The sequence below is a fragment of the Micromys minutus genome (assembly GCF_963924665.1).
Source record: "Micromys minutus genome assembly, chromosome: X".
In the NCBI taxonomy this organism is placed as follows: domain Eukaryota; kingdom Metazoa; phylum Chordata; class Mammalia; order Rodentia; family Muridae; genus Micromys; species Micromys minutus.
In genome coordinates, this window is record NC_137970.1 from 86,586,597 (window position 1) to 86,602,855 (window position 16,259).

The following is a 16,259-nucleotide window of genomic DNA, read 5'->3' on the forward strand; positions in this document are numbered from 1 at the left end:
ACCACTGAGCCATGTCTCTAGTCTTTGAAAGCAATCTTAATGGCTGAACATCTCTCCAGCACATTGTTTTGAATGTGAGACAGTTCTCTCTCTAGCTCAGGAATGGTCTTAAACTTAAGTCTTTCCACTTCGATTTCCCCGTGCCTGCCCTGAGTCTCCTTGGTGCTTCTGACACAAGCCAATGGTGACCTGCATTTCCTCCATTTTCTCTGATAGTATATAAAATCATTTGTATTAGGTTTGAACTTTGAGGGCTGAATTGGAGGTGTCAGACTAACTCGCCAACTCAAGTACAAATAAATGTTAAGTGTAATTATTCACTCTAGTTCACCAGATCTCCTTGAATGAGAGTATGTAGCTCAGTAAGTAGAACATAATGTTCAAAGGGTGTTTCCTCCAAAAAGCATATTATCCACTGCCTCCTCTTTTTCTTTCTGTTTCTCTTCATTTTTAAATTATTTTCAGTTCTGTCTAATGTGCAGACCCTGAAATGGGAAAGTCCAACTGGCCAGTGATGAGAAATGCTTAACCTCTTAACAGTTGTCAATTGGGACTGGATATTTCTCTGTGAGCACGTTGGGGATACAGAAGCACCATGTAGCCTCGGTCTGCTGGATGTGAAGCTCGTGCCTCTCATTATATTCAACAAAAGGATGTACAGCCAGGGCCTCTTGTCCCATAGGATACAAAATGAACCCTTGTTGACAAGTGCATTGGGTTAGGGAACCCTTTTAGAGTTTTATGTGATTAATAACATAAAGTCCAGCCCTTTAGAGTCTAGTTACATGACAATGATTTTAAAAAGTTTGGATAGGCATGGTCACACACATCTGTTAGAACACTTGGGGTGCTGAACCAGAAGAAAGATGACATCACAAAGACTACCTTAGCAGAATTTTTAAATCATCTCTTAGAAGGAAAGAAAGTCCAGCCCTTTTAGATCCCAGTTACATGACAATGTTTTTAAATAGTTCGGATAGGCATGGTTACACACACCTGTTAGAACACTGACTGTGACTTTCTTGCCAATGAGAGAGAAGGTGGTTAGCATCTGAGGAACCACACCCAAAGTGATCTCTGGTTCCCATGTGTACACACACACACTCACACACTCACATATACACTCACACTCACACACACACACACACATACACACACACTCATCTTTATACTCAATATCCAAGTACAGAACCAACATAGCTGATAGTGTTTACACCTTGTGCAAGGAAACCTGGATTCTATTCCTAGGACCTCATAAATTGTGTACAGGGTGTAGACCTGCAAATCTAGCACTTGGAAATGGAGACAGGGTGCTCAGAAGTCGAGTTATCCTCAGCTATACAGCAACTGTGAGGCCAGAGGCTACATAAGATCTTGCTTTTAAAATAAATGTATAAAGTGCTTAGTTCCCTGTTGTTACACAACCATGTAAACTCAGGAAGGAGAAAGACTGCAAACTTGAAATAATCCTTGACTACAGAGACACTTGCATATAGCGTGCGTGCGCGCGCGAGCACACACACACACACACACACACACACACACACACACGAACCAAAGAATGTAAAAATGTTCAAGCTGGGGTGTGGTTGTGTATGCCTTTAATCCCAGCACTCTGGAGGCAGAGACAGGCAGATCTCTGAGTTCAACGCCGGCCTGATATATAAAGTGAGTTTAAGACAGCCACAGCTACAACAGAGGAACCCTGTCTAGACTAGAGAAAAAAATAAACCAGAAAACTGGAATATTGTTGTCTGCTACATATCAAATTAGGGGCCAGCTCGAGATACATAAGACTAGACCCTATCTAAGAAAATAAATAGAGGAAACTTTCGTAGAGGTAGGATTAGTACAACATGAAATATATACATATACGCCAAATATATTATATACATACATACCAAATTTGTTAAAAACACTAATTTGAAAAAGAAGTAAATGGAAACAAAATTATCTAAACAAGAATCATAAGCAGGTATGGTGACACTTACCTATTCTTAGCCTAGGGAGGTAAAAACAGAAGACCGAGCCCTTAAGATAATTGTTCTCTTCCAGCTTCACTAAATGGGAATCTGTCTCCAGGAGAAATAATAATCAGAAATGTATTAGATAATTTTATGCCATGTGACATTACTTAAAGTAATTTGGAAAGAGAGACCATCATTTTAGAAAATAACCCAACCAGACTGGCCTGTGGGTAATTCTGTGGTACTTTTTCATGACTGGTGATTGACTGGATTGGAACCAGGCCTTTGTGGGGTGTACCACCCTTGGGCAGGTGGTCCTGAGTGCTGTAAGAAGTCCCACTGAGCAAGCCAGGAGGAGGAAGAGAGGAAGCAGCACTCCTCCATGGCCTCTGCATCAGTTCCTGCTGCCTGAGCTCCTGGAGGTTCAAGCCTTGAATTCCCACCCTGACTTTCTTTAGTGCTAAAATATAACCACAGAAATATAAACTGAAGTAAACACCTTTCTCTCCGGGATGACTTTAGTCGTGATATTTATCACAGCAAAGGAAATATAAGTAAGACAAAATTTTCCATATATTCCTGACACCACACATACAACCCTCCTCTTATCAATATTGCACAGTAAGAGTGTATGGGGTGGTTCTGATGTTTTCATTGGGAATCTGCATATGAACCCGAAAGATCCTGTTCTCCCTTTGGTTCTTTATCTATCAGTAAAGATGATAGTAGCCAATGAACTGCAAAGAAAGGTGGGATTTCTAGTTTGCCCTAAGTAGGTGAGCAGACACAGGGGAGAAGGGAGATTTCTCCATCTTCCATAGAGAAAAGGTGACCAGCTAGGTGAGATATTAGGTGGAGTGTCCAATTCCCCAGCTGGGAGATTAGAAACATAACTAAGCTGAGGACATATTTAGGATGCTGAGCTGGGGGTGAAATGAAGGACACACTATTGAGGAAGGCCTACAAGAGCCCAACCATTGAGCTAAAGCAATATAAAGATAAGTGTGTGTCAGTGTGTGTGTGTGTCTTTCATCTGCAGGACCTGGAAGTGCAGTCTACCCAGAGCTTAAAGCAGGGTAGAAAAGCTACACACTACAGAGAGGACAACATACACTTCATTTCAGGACCAGGCCTGACCTGAAGAAAAGTCATTCATTCCAGGAACTGACCAAAAAATCCTGCCCCTCCTAAGCCATTAGTTCCAGGAAATTAGACCATAAAACTCCCCCATTCAATGATCAGCCTAGAGATAACCATAAGGATGGAAAAATATCTTATTGAAGGATGAACCTTGTGGGATGGCTAATCTGTTTTATCATTAATGTTTTATTAGATACTGTCTGAAGTTACATTTGAAATGTAACGCCCTTCCCCCAACCTGCTTGTATCTCTCCTCCCCCTCCACTTGTCTTCACAAAGGTGCACTCCCTCCTAATCACCCTCTCCACCCCATTGCACTGGCATTCCCATACATTGGGAAAACCTGCCCTCTCTGACCAAAGATGGATGCCAGAGCCACTCCACCCCCACAGGCATGCTGGTCAAAGCTTTATCACTGAACACAACCCACAGGCCTCACTCTATAGAAGTACAGTCTACAGGTTTAGACAAACACATCATGAAATGCTCAGTATTATTTCATAGGACAGAGTAGAGTCAGTATTGTGAAGTCCTCTGAGCTCTGTGTGTTTGCCTCCCACTGATGCCGGCAGCTGCTTCAGTGGTTTTGCCTTTTCCACATTTTGAGACTTACAGTTATACAGAATTTGGCAACATTCAGAGGGAATTCTTCCACCTGGTTGGATGCACTGATAGAGAAAAACTTAACTTTTTAGTTTAGTTTTGTTTTTTAGTTTTGCTGAGGCAGGGCCAGACTAATACCACAGTGGATGCATTTTAAACATTCACTTTGGCAAAATCATTTAGTTTATGTCAGTCTCTCTAAGGTGTCTGGAGGTGTTGAATACTGCTGAGAACATTGAAGGCTAATTACAACCTCTCCCAAACCAACCCCCCAAAAGAAAATAGACTTTTGACTTTTGAATGCCCATTACACCCTACAGTGAAAGAGCAGAAAAACAAAGAGGAATCAGGAAAGGGCTTCACAGGTGCTGGGAAGAGCTGAAATCCCAGCCCAGCAGTCCTCCAGGAGAAATTTCATTTGTGAGTCTCCTTAATCTTCCCACCTGCAAGGAGGTGTAACTGTGGCCCTAGCCTTTTCTTTCCCTCTAGGGTTCTTCTGCAATGGAGATTTTAGGAATGCAATGGAGATTGTATGAGAGGTCCTGAGACCTGAAATGCAAAGACTCCTGATTCAACTGGATAAATAGATCACCTCATGCTAGCTAGGCTTGTCTGAGGCTCTGGGATTTAAGTTCCTTTACTCTTTTATTTTCTATGGTGCATCTGGTTTCAAAAGACATTTTGAAATCAGAAATCAGGAAGGAAAACAAATTAGGAAAACACTTTACAAGGAATTTAAGAATTAAGGAATGGAGGAATACAGAAGCCTATATTAATCAGGGCTATTTCTCTGTTGTAATTCTGATGATTTGACCTCTTGTGGTTTGGCTGATCCCAGAGAGGAAGCCCTACCTAAAGCCAAGAGATAGTAAACAACTGCTTGGGCTATTGTCTTTCACCCGAAAACTAGCATCCAACTCCCCCACCCCTCCCCCACCCTCTCATTACTACTTTCCAGCCCTATGCTTCCCCAGGGCTAGTTACTAGATAAATCAGGACTCACTCCTGGGAATCTTTCAGATTACCCAATCTTCAGCCTGCATACATGGCCTTGTTCCTTTCCTACCAGTAGAAATCACAGCAAGCCTGTTTCTAAAACCCCCTAACCTATTCTTTCTTTATACCCAGCCCCCTACCCCAGCTCTTCCTAGTGTGGTAGCTTCTTTCTTAGGGTCTTTGAAGCACAAGTTTTATTCTCAAAAAATGGTCATACCCTGAACTATTGGTCTTACCTTACCCCCAAGAGAACAGCCTACCTCAAGGCAGAAAGTGCGCCTCTAATTCTAGCAGCTTAAAGTTGAGGCAGGAAGATGAAAGTTTTGAATTCAATCTAGATTTGATGGTGAGTTCCAGGCCATCTTGAAATATAGGATATCATTTCTCAGGGAGAAAACCACAAACAAACAAACAAAAATGTCTTTAGAAGGGGCTAGTGGGCTTAGACTAGAACCAAGGCCTTGCACATGCTAAGAATTCTTTCTATGCTGGCTGGTTATATTTAATTCAAACTCTCATGAGGCAAAAGACAAGCATTAAGTCTGCATACTTCTGCACTTCCAGCCAGAAGGAGGAAGTTTTAATGTTTTTTACATCATGGTCATTCCTTGAAATCATGCATCCAGACCTAGCATAGAAATCCTGGTATCATTTATTTACTTTTGATTGGCAATGTTGGGATGGAATCCAGGGCCTCCTGCATGCTAAGCCAGTATTCTCTAACTATGCAGATTACCCCATGTGTCCCTGGAGGATTTTTTGTTTGTTATCTTTTGTTTTGAGATGACATCCGAATATATCAAATTGGCAGGCTTTGGCTGCCTCTGCCTTCTGAGAGCAGGGTCACAGATGTGGTCACCAAATCTCCCTACACATTGAGTTTGATAGCATTTTTTCTAGGCTCTGCCCAACAGTTTCCTAGTCCAGCTTGCTAGAAACGGACTATCTCCCTCCCACTTCTATCCCTCCCTCTCTGTTCTCCCACCTCTCTCTCCACATGTTCCCAGAGAGCCTCTTCCCTTCTTTCTCTTTCCTGTTTCTTTCTGCCAGTTCTTACTCTGTCTCCACTCCCTTCTCATCCCCCTCCAATGCCCCAAATAAATTTCATTTCTGCTGGTACCTTGGGGCCCAGTGGGGGAGGGGGAGGAAAGGCTGCCTCAGCATGGTCCCACAAAGACACCCCCTCCCACATCACCATACTGCCACGTTCCAAAACCTATCCTATTCTCTAGAAGGACATCAATGGTTCAAACACCTAGTCAGTTACTTATATGACAAATAAACAAAAGAGGGCTATGTGGACAACTGAGTCAAACCACTGGAAAAACTTAACTAAAGTCCACTACAAACAACACAAAATCCAAGTCAGGAGCCCAGGACATAGACAGACAGCACTCTTCTGGCTAGAGGGAGAATAAGAAGCTCAAGAAGTTAGATTGCAGAGAAGCAAATTAGCTTATTTACAAATGGGGGACAGTGCTAATCAAAGAATTCTCAATTGAGGATTATCAAATGGTTAAGAAGCCTTTAAAGAAATGTTCATCATCTTTAGTTGTCAGGGAGATGCAAATCAAAACAACCCTTATTTTTCACCTCACATCAGTCAAAATGGCTAAAATCAAAAACTCAGGTGACAGCTGATACTGGTAAGAATGCCAAGAAAGAGGAACACTTTTCCACCCCACGCCCCCACCATTAGTAGGGTTGTAAACTGGTACAACCACTCTGGAAATCAGTCTGGTGGTTCCTCAGAAAATTGGACATAGTACTACCTTAAGATACAGCTATTCCACTTCTGGGCATATACCCCAATGATGCTCCCACTTATAATAAGGAAAAATACTCCAGCAGCCTTAATTATAATATAGCCAAAACCTGGAAAGAACACAGATGTCCATCAACAGAGGAATGGATACAGAAATTGTGGTCCATTTACACAATGGAGTTCTACTCAGCTATTAAAAACCACGAGCTCATGAAATTCTTTAGCAAATGGGTGTATCTACAAAATAACCTGAGTGAGGTAACCCAATCACAAAATAATTACCATGGTATGCACTCACTGATAAGTGGACATTAGCCCAAAAGCTCAGAATACCCAAGATACAATTCAGACGACATGAACCTCAAGAAGAATAATGACAAAATGTGGATGCTCCAGTCCTTCGTAGAAGGGGGAACAAAAATATTCCCAGAAGAACATATGGAGACAAAGTTTAGAGCAGAGACTGAATGAAAGGCCATCCAGAGACTGTCCCACTTGGAAATCAAGGCCATGATCAGCCAACAAACCAAGACAATATTTCTGATGCAAAGAAGTACACACTTACAGGAGCCTGATATAGCCATCTCCTGAGAGGCTCTGCCAGAGCCTGACAAATCCAGATTCCCACAGCCAACCATACAACTGAGAACTGGGTCCTTAATGGAGGAGTTAGAGAAAGGACTGAAGGAACTGAAGGGACTTGTAGCCCCGTGAGCACAACAAGCTCAATCAACCAGAGCTCCTAGGGACTAAAGCACTATCCAAAGAGTACACATGGATGGACCCATGGCTCCAGCTGCTCACATAGCAGAGAATGGCCTTGTGGGGCTTCAGTGGAAAGAGAAGCCTGTGGTCCTGACAAGGCTCCATGCCCCAGTGTAGGTGAATGTCAGGGCGGGGAGGCAGGAGGAGGTGGTGTGTAGGTGAACACCCTCATTGGAGCAGTGGGAGGGGCGATGGAATAGGGGATATGGAAGGGAATCCAGGAAGGGGATAACATTTGAAATGTCAATAAAATATATCCAATGAAATCAGAAAAATAAAATCGGGTGCTAAGTGTATAAAACCTCTCCCTGAATTTTGTGGATTCATGGTGTTTGTGGGTTCCAAAGAGATTCCCCCAAACAATTCAGGATATTGCCATTGGTCTGGTTGCCTTCCAGAACTAGAGGATATGTCCCTAGTACTTGGTAGGAGAAAAGATTCAGCAGTTAAGATGTCCCACAGTGCTTCCAGAGGACCTGTTTACAATGCCCAGCACTTACATAGTAGTTCACACCTGTCTGATTCTATAACTCCAGTTCTGAGGGCTCCACTATACACTCTGGCCCTATTCTGGACATTGTGGGCATATAAATACACGTGGTACACAGACAGGCAGGTAAAAGAACCATAACAGTGTGCAGGCACAGAATCTAATCCTTATTAAACATTATTTAAGCGGTTTTTTTTTCCATTAAATACTTTTGAGAATCTTGGATGGCTATTTTCTTGTTATAAGGTTCATTCAGTTTCTTAATGGCACAAAACAGCAGAGACCAGCAACATAAGCTCTTTTAAACCCCATGTGGCTTTCCCAGGACCATCACTCCCCGCCCCTTTGAGATACTGGGTTGTCTTATATCCGCAGGGCGGAGCCAGCACTCAGTGGGAAAGGATTGCTCTTCCTTTTCTACTTTGCTCCCAACTGAGAATGCAGAGTCAGGGGAATGGCCCTGAGAGAATGCTGCTGGCCATCCCAACCCTCCAGAGTTCTGATATTCGATCCCTGGACAACCCGGCCTGGACCAAGTAAGTTTACCCCCCCCCCCACCCTCTGACTCCTTCTAAGATGCTGGAGGAGTTGGTGGCTAGAGAGGTCTTTGTGTGAGAGCTCTTCTCTGCAGACTGTAACTCTGACCTAGGAGCCTTGGGCTTTGGCTAGCTCAGGGACCCCTCTGGTCAGAGAAGGGAACACCACTTGGTTTGGCCTGTGGGTTTCTGCTCTGGCCAGTACCAGGACAGCCTTGGTGGAAGCACCTCTTGGGGGACTCAGAAGCACTTCCCTGGAACAGGGGTCTGAGAATTCTGAGAGGTTTCAGGAAATTCACCTGAAGCAGGGCTCACCTACCCTAGGCTAAGGAGGTGCAGGTGCTGTGCTGGTTTGAGCTGGTAAAGGATGGCCTGCCCTGTGGATGGCTTGTTGGGCTCCCGAAAAGTAATAAGTAAGAACAATTACTATTACAAATGTTACTGTCTGACAAAGGAAAGCCCCAAAACTGGTGAATTTTTGAGTGTGAATTGGCAAGTGCAAACTTAATTTCAGAAATTTCTTCCTCTTATTTTGTTTTCTTATTCTATTTTTGTATATTACTCCAAGGTATGGTCTCAGTGTGTAGATCTGGCTGTACTGGAACACACTTTGTAAACCAAGGTAATAAAAAACTCATGGATATTGCAGATCCACCAAGGGCTCAGGGTGTATCTGAGTAGACACAGCCTGATTCTGCGATAATCCCAAAGGGGTTCAAATCACAATGGGTTGGCAGGGTACCTACCACCAAGGACTGGTGCCTTGACAGCCTCGTGGCTGTGATTCCTGACACCCAAGCAGGCAGCATTGTCTTCCTGACTTCTCCTGACTAGCTCACATTCCCTAACATCCCTGGAGATCAGCCAGGGTGAAGGGACAAAAGACACCTGGCTGTCTGGTCTCGGCCCTGTCCAGGGATTTGCTGGAGGAACACAGATGCTTATCAAATTAACAGATGCACAGTCTAGGATCTTAGAGGACCGGAAGACCATTGTATCTCTCTGTCTATCCATTGCCTTATCTCTTAACCCCCCCCCACTGCCGGCCGCTCTGTCTGTCTGTTAGTTTCTTTGCTCTGTCTCTGACCCATGGTGAGGAACCTAGGCCCCGAGGGCCTAGAAGCAGATACAGCAAGGACTCAGAGTGTAGCAGTCCTTATTTCCTTGAGGTCAGTGTTGTCTGGGAAGGACAGGTTTGGATGTAGAGGCAACTCTTGAGGCTATATCCCCAGGGAGTAGCTAGGCTGAGTAAGGGTGTACAAAGGTCCCCGGTGGCTTGCAAGGGAATCCTTCCATTTAGGCCTCCTGTCTCCAAAGATGAGACAATTGCTTACCAATATGCAAGGTGGCAGGATAGGTCCTGTTTTGGGGTTCCGGGCCTTGCACCTCTGAGACCTCAGAGCAGGCCTGCCTGGGTAGAGCTCTCTTGGTTGCATCAGAGCAGATGCCTCCAGGCAGCTTGGTCGGGATGGATAATTGGAAGGCACTGGTGGGCTTGTGTCTTGGAGGCTCTTAGAGGGGTCTTCCTTCAACAGCTGTGACTTAAGACCTAGGCAGTGCATGGGGTAGGGGAGGTGGTGGACCTCTGCAGACTCTCAGTGCCCCTGAATGAAGGATTCCCCTGGATAGTGACAGTTTCCAAAGGATCGTGGTTTACATCATCTGGTACCCAGAGATTGCCATCCTCCCTGGAAACTGTGGCAGTTGCTGTATATATTGGTGAGCTAGAGGCAGTAAGAGGAGGAAAATAGGTAGGTAGGTAGGTAGGTAGGTAGGTAGGTAGGTAGGTAGGTAGGTAGGAAGGTAGGTAGGTAGATAGGTTTGTGTATGTGTGTGTGTTTGGGTGTGTGTGTGTGTGTGTGTGTGTGTGTGTGTGTGTGTGTGTGTTTGTGGAGATTGGGGGGAAACAGAAAGAAGGATCCACCTGTGATGGTGACTTGGGGATTTTGGGAGAGGGACAGAGGGCAAAGTTTCCCCAGAATGCTGCCTGGTGGTTGCTGAAGGTGTGGGGTGAGGTGGGGGAGGCGTGGAGGGTTAGTGAGAGGAGAGAGATTGTGAGGGAGCTGGAATTAGCTTCTAATTTTTGCCTGGCTGCTCACTGCCTGGGGATGCTTAGTAGGTTCTTAGAATTGGGGCCCAGAGGCCAGGGCCTGGTAATCAAGGGGGCAGGTTGGGGTGGAATATTCCTTCCTTCTTTGGACGTGTCCTTCTCTTCAGCTCAGGGTAGCAGGCTGCCTGCCGTGGAGGTTGTGCATGTGTGAGGCCCGAAGCCTCTGTGGCATCAGAGATCGAAGGATGACCAGATGACTTTGTGGGGCAACTTCCGCCAGAAGTCATATTGAGGGCTACCTGAGATACCGACCTGTGTTTCCCGGGTAAGAAGACGAAGGTTTTCGGGACCCTTCTTGTCCTCTCCAATGGGAGTTGGGGCTCAGGCCAGGGAAACCTGGGACCTCACAGGCACACACAGCAAGCAGCCCACCCATTGCCCTGGGTCCCCTGCAGATCCTCCTGCTGCCAGGTGGGAAGCCAGAGTTGGGCCTAGTTCCTACTACTGACTGAGGGAGTTTTTCCCTATCCCCACGTGGTGGTCCAATTCCCCTCTGCCCTGAGCTGTGCCATGACTGATCTCACCTCCCTGATGCCTTACCAGTCCAGGGTCATCCTGGGAGGGCCTTCTTGGTAGTCAGCTTTGACCTAGAACCTAGAGTGTGCCCAGAGACTGCAGAGTCAGCACCCTCAAGAAGAGTAGGGGCTGTGAGCTTTAGTGGGCACCCTTGGGGGCAGGTTCAGGCAGGCAAAGGCTGGATCACTGGGCGGGTCCCAGTTGTGCTGGCCTGGCTGGGCACCACGTTTCCGGGTGGGGGGGTGTCAGCCCTTGGTCTTAAAGTCCAGGCATTCCTTTCTTTCTGAGGCTCCGCCCCTGTGGTCCAGATTGGTCTGGGGGTTCCAAATGGCTCTCCTAGGCTGCCCTGCAAGCAGCTGCTCAGGCCCATGGGGGCCCCTTCAGGGACTGGCTGGTGTCCTGAGCTTAAGGGGCTCCTGCGATTCAGTCCTTCTCTCTCTCTCTCTCTCTCTCTCTCTCTCTCTCTCTCTCTCTCTCTCTCTCTCTCTCTCTCTCTCTCTCTCTCTCTCTGCCTGTCTGCAGTGTGTTCCCATGGTCCCTGCACCCTTCAGCACCTTTGATTCTCCATATTCTGTTAAGACAGTCCCCACCCAGCTTGCTCTAGTGTGTCCCTGTGCACCCACAGGCAGAGGTGCGCGCTCGCCTACGTGAAAGCGTGTCCGCGGCGCAGACACACAAGACACAGAACATCCCTAAGGGATCCCCAGTGACCTGCATAGAGCCCCATCTCTGCAGAGGAAGCCCTAGGCATGCCAGGCAGCCATGTTGGCGGCTTCTGGTAGCCCGTTGGCGTTTTTTGCCACACGAAGGGCGGAGGGAGAGCGCCCATGCCGACCAACAGTTGGCATTGGCGGTGCACTACTGCCATCAAGCGGAATCATTTTGAGGCTTCCGCACGCAGGTCCCTGCGCATCTAGGAACATGGCGGCAGGCCTGCTCGCCTGCTCCGGAGCAGTTCTTTTCTTGGCTGCACAGGAAGGATTAGGGGCTCCTGAGGGCTTCCTGGCCCCGGGAGAGGCCGGTGAGCCTGCAGGATCCAGCTGACCTGAGGACAGGGCAGGCGACACAGGCTTTGGCTCCCTGGACTCGGGAGCCCGGCCTCCCAGGTCCTGAGTGCGGAAACACTGGCTGGCAGACATCTTAGGTTGGACAGGGTCACCACTGAGATCTCTCTACACTGGGATCTGTACCCAGGCCTGCCTCTGGGTGCTCTTGGGGAGCTTGTCCAGCCTGTCCTTGTATACCAGACCGTTCTCGGGCCCCTGTGTTTTCCTTTGAGGCTCCGGAGCATTCACCATTCCAGACAGCCCTCCCAACCCCCACCTCCCAGTTTTAAACACAGAAGGACAGGGATGGGGACAGGCTACCCAGCTTCTGGGCTGTCTCAATATCTCAGAGCCAGGCAGCTAGCTCTCCTGGACAGATATGGCCCTGCCGACCTATAAATCCCACCTCAACCCCTTTCTATGTTCAGGGTTATCTCTAGCCGAAGAGTAGGGACCCAGACCTGTGAGGAACACTCCCAAGTCTCAGGAACCACACAGTGGTCTGAGGGTGCATGGGGGGTGGTGGTCCACCATCATCAGATTCAAGCCACCTCAATGTGCGAACCAAGTGGGCGAGGGGCCTAAACCGAGATGTGGCTCTGGGTGAATCTGAGTACACACAGCCTGAGAGTGACATAATCCCCAAAGGGGTTCAAAACAGGTTGGGCTGGCAGGCTACCACCCAGGACTGGTGCCTTGATGGCCTCCTGGCTGTCATTCCCGACACCCAAGCAGGCAGCATACTCCTCCTGGCTTCTCCTGACTAGCTCACATTCCCTAACATCCTGGGAGATCAGCCAGGGTGAAAGGTCAAAAGACACCTGGCCGTCTGGTCTCTGCCCTGTCCAGGGATTTGCTGGAGGAACACAGATGCTTATCGAATTAGCAGATGCGCAGTCTAGGATCTTAGAGGACCGGAAGACCATTGTACCTCTCTGTCCATCCCTTGCCTTATCTCTTACCCCCCCACCCCCCCAGGCCACTTTTTGTGTCTGTTAGTCTCTTTGCTCTGTGTCTGACCCCTGGTTAGGAACCTAGGCCCCGAGGGCCTAGAAGCAGATACAGCAAGGGCTCAGAGTGTAGCAGTCCTTATTTCCTTGAGGTCAGCGTTGTCTGGGAAGGACAGGTTTGGATGTAGCGGCAACCCTTAAGGCTATATCCCCAGGGAGTAGCTAGGCTGAGTAAGGGTGTACAAAGGTCCCAGGTGGCTTGCAGGGGAATCCTTCCCTCATGGCCTTCTGTCTCCAAAGATGAGACAATTGCTTACCAATATGCAAGGTGGCAGGATAGGTCCTGTTTTGGGGTTCCGGGCCTTGCACCTCTGAGACCTCAGAGCAGGCCTGCCTGGGTAGAGCTCTCTTGGTTGCATCAGAGCAGATGCCTCCAGGCAGCTTGGTCGGGATGGATAATTGGAAGGCACTGGTGGGCTTGTGTCTTGGAGGCTCTTAGAGGGGTCTTCCTTCAACAGCTGTGACTTAAGACCTAGGCAGTGCATGGGGTAGGGGAGGTGGTGGACCTCTGCAGACTCTCAGTGCCCCTGAATGAAGGATTCCCCTGGATAGTGACAGTTTCCAAAGGATCGTGGTTTACATCATCTGGTACCCAGAGATTGCCATCCTCCCTGGAAACTGTGGCAGTTGCTGTATATATTGGTGAGCTAGAGGCAGTAAGAGGAGGAAAATAGGTAGGTAGGTAGGTAGGTAGGTAGGTAGGTAGGTAGGAAGGTAGGTAGGTAGATAGGTTTGTGTATGTGTGTGTGTTTGGGTGTGTGTGTGTGTGTGTGTGTGTGTGTGTGTGTGTGTGTGTTTGTGGAGATTGGGGGGAAACAGAAAGAAGGATCCACCTGTGATGGTGACTTGGGGATTTTGGGAGAGGGACAGAGGGCAAAGTTTCCCCAGAATGCTGCCTGGTGGTTGCTGAAGGTGTGGGGTGAGGTGGGGGAGGCGTGGAGGGTTAGTGAGAGGAGAGAGATTGTGAGGGAGCTGGAATTAGCTTCTAATTTTTGCCTGGCTGCTCACTGCCTGGGGATGCTTAGTAGGTTCTTAGAATTGGGGCCCAGAGGCCAGGGCCTGGTAATCAAGGGGGCAGGTTGGGGTGGAATATTCCTTCCTTCTTTGGACGTGTCCTTCTCTTCAGCTCAGGGTAGCAGGCTGCCTGCCGTGGAGGTTGTGCATGTGTGAGGCCCGAAGCCTCTGTGGCATCAGAGATCGAAGGATGACCAGATGACTTTGTGGGGCAACTTCCGCCAGAAGTCATATTGAGGGCTACCTGAGATACCGACCTGTGTTTCCCGGGTAAGAAGACGAAGGTTTTCGGGACCCTTCTTGTCCTCTCCAATGGGAGTTGGGGCTCAGGCCAGGGAAACCTGGGACCTCACAGGCACACACAGCAAGCAGCCCACCCATTGCCCTGGGTCCCCTGCAGATCCTCCTGCTGCCAGGTGGGAAGCCAGAGTTGGGCCTAGTTCCTACTACTGACTGAAGGAGTTTTTCCCTATCCCCACGTGGTGGTCCAATTCCCCTCTGCCCTGAGCTGTGCCATGACTGATCTCACCTCCCTGATGCCTTACCAGTCCAGGGTCATCCTGGGAGGGCCTTCTTGGTAGTCAGCTTTGACCTAGAACCTAGAGTGTGCCCAGAGACTGCAGAGTCAGCACCCTCAAGAAGAGTAGGGGCTGTGAGCTTTAGTGGGCACCCTTGGGGGCAGGTTCAGGCAGGCAAAGGCTGAATCACTGGGCGGGTCCCGATTGTGCTGGCCTGGCTGGGCACCACGTTTCCGGGTGGGGGGTGTCAGCCCTTGGTCTTAAAGTCCAGGCATTCCTTTCTTTCTGAGGCTCCGCCCCTGTGGTCCAGATTGGTCTGGGGGTTCCAAATGGCTCTCCTAGGCTGCCCTGCAAGCAGCTGCTCAGGCCCATGGGGGCCCCTTCAGGGACTGGCTGGTGTCCTGAGCTTAAGGGGCTCCTGCGATCCAGTCCTTCTCTCTCTCTCTCTCTCTCTCTCTCTCTCTCTCTCTCTCTCTCTCTCTCTCTCTCTCTCTCTCTCTCTCTCTCTCTGCCTGTCTGCAGTGTGTTCCCATGGTCCCTGCACCCTTCAGCACCTTTGATTCTCCATATTCTGTTAAGACAGTCCCCACCCAGCTTGCTCTAGTGTGTCCCTGTGCACCCACAGGCAGAGGTGCGCGCTCGCCTACGTGAAAGCGTGTCCGCGGCGCAGACACACAAGACACAGAACATCCCTAAGGGATCCCCAGTGACCTGCATAGAGCCCCATCTCTGCAGAGGAAGCCCTAGGCATGCCAGGCAGCCATGTTGGCGGCTTCTGGTAGCCCGTTGGCGTTTTTTGCCACACGAAGGGCGGAGGGAGAGCGCCCATGCCGACCAACAGTTGGCATTGGCGGTGCACTACTGCCATCAAGCGGAATCATTTTGAGGCTTCCGCACGCAGGTCCCTGCGCATCTAGGAACATGGCGGCAGGCCTGCTCGCCTGCTCCGGAGCAGTTCTTTTCTTGGCTGCACAGGAAGGATTAGGGGCTCCTGAGGGCTTCCTGGCCCCGGGAGAGGCCGGTGAGCCTGCAGGATCCAGCTGACCTGAGGACAGGGCAGGCGACACAGGCTTTGGCTCCCTGGACTCGGGAGCCCGGCCTCCCAGGTCCTGAGTGCGGAAACACTGGCTGGCAGACATCTTAGGTTGGACAGGGTCACCACTGAGATCTCTCTACACTGGGATCTGTACCCAGGCCTGCCTCTGGGTGCTCTTGGGGAGCTTGTCCAGCCTGTCCTTGTATACCAGACCGTTCTCGGGCCCCTGTGTTTTCCTTTGAGGCTCCGGAGCATTCACCATTCCAGACAGCCCTCCCAACCCCCACCTCCCAGTTTTAAACACAGAAGGACAGGGATGGGGACAGGCTACCCAGCTTCTGGGCTGTCTCAATATCTCAGAGCCAGGCAGCTAGCTCTCCTGGACAGATATGGCCCTGCCGACCTATAAATCCCACCTCAACCCCTTTCTATGTTCAGGGTTATCTCTAGCCGAAGAGTAGGGACCCAGACCTGTGAGGAACACTCCCAAGTCTCAGGAACCACACAGTGGTCTGAGGGTGCATGGGGGGTGGTGGTCCACCATCATCAGATTCAAGCCACCTCAATGTGCGAACCAAGTGGGCGAGGGGCCTAAACCGAGATGTGGCTCTGGGTGAATCTGAGTACACACAGCCTGAGAGTGACATAATCCCCAAAGGGGTTCAAAACAGGTTGGGCTGGCAGGCTACCACCCAGGACTGGTGCCTTGATGGCCTCCTGGCTGTCATTCCCGACACCCAAGCAGGC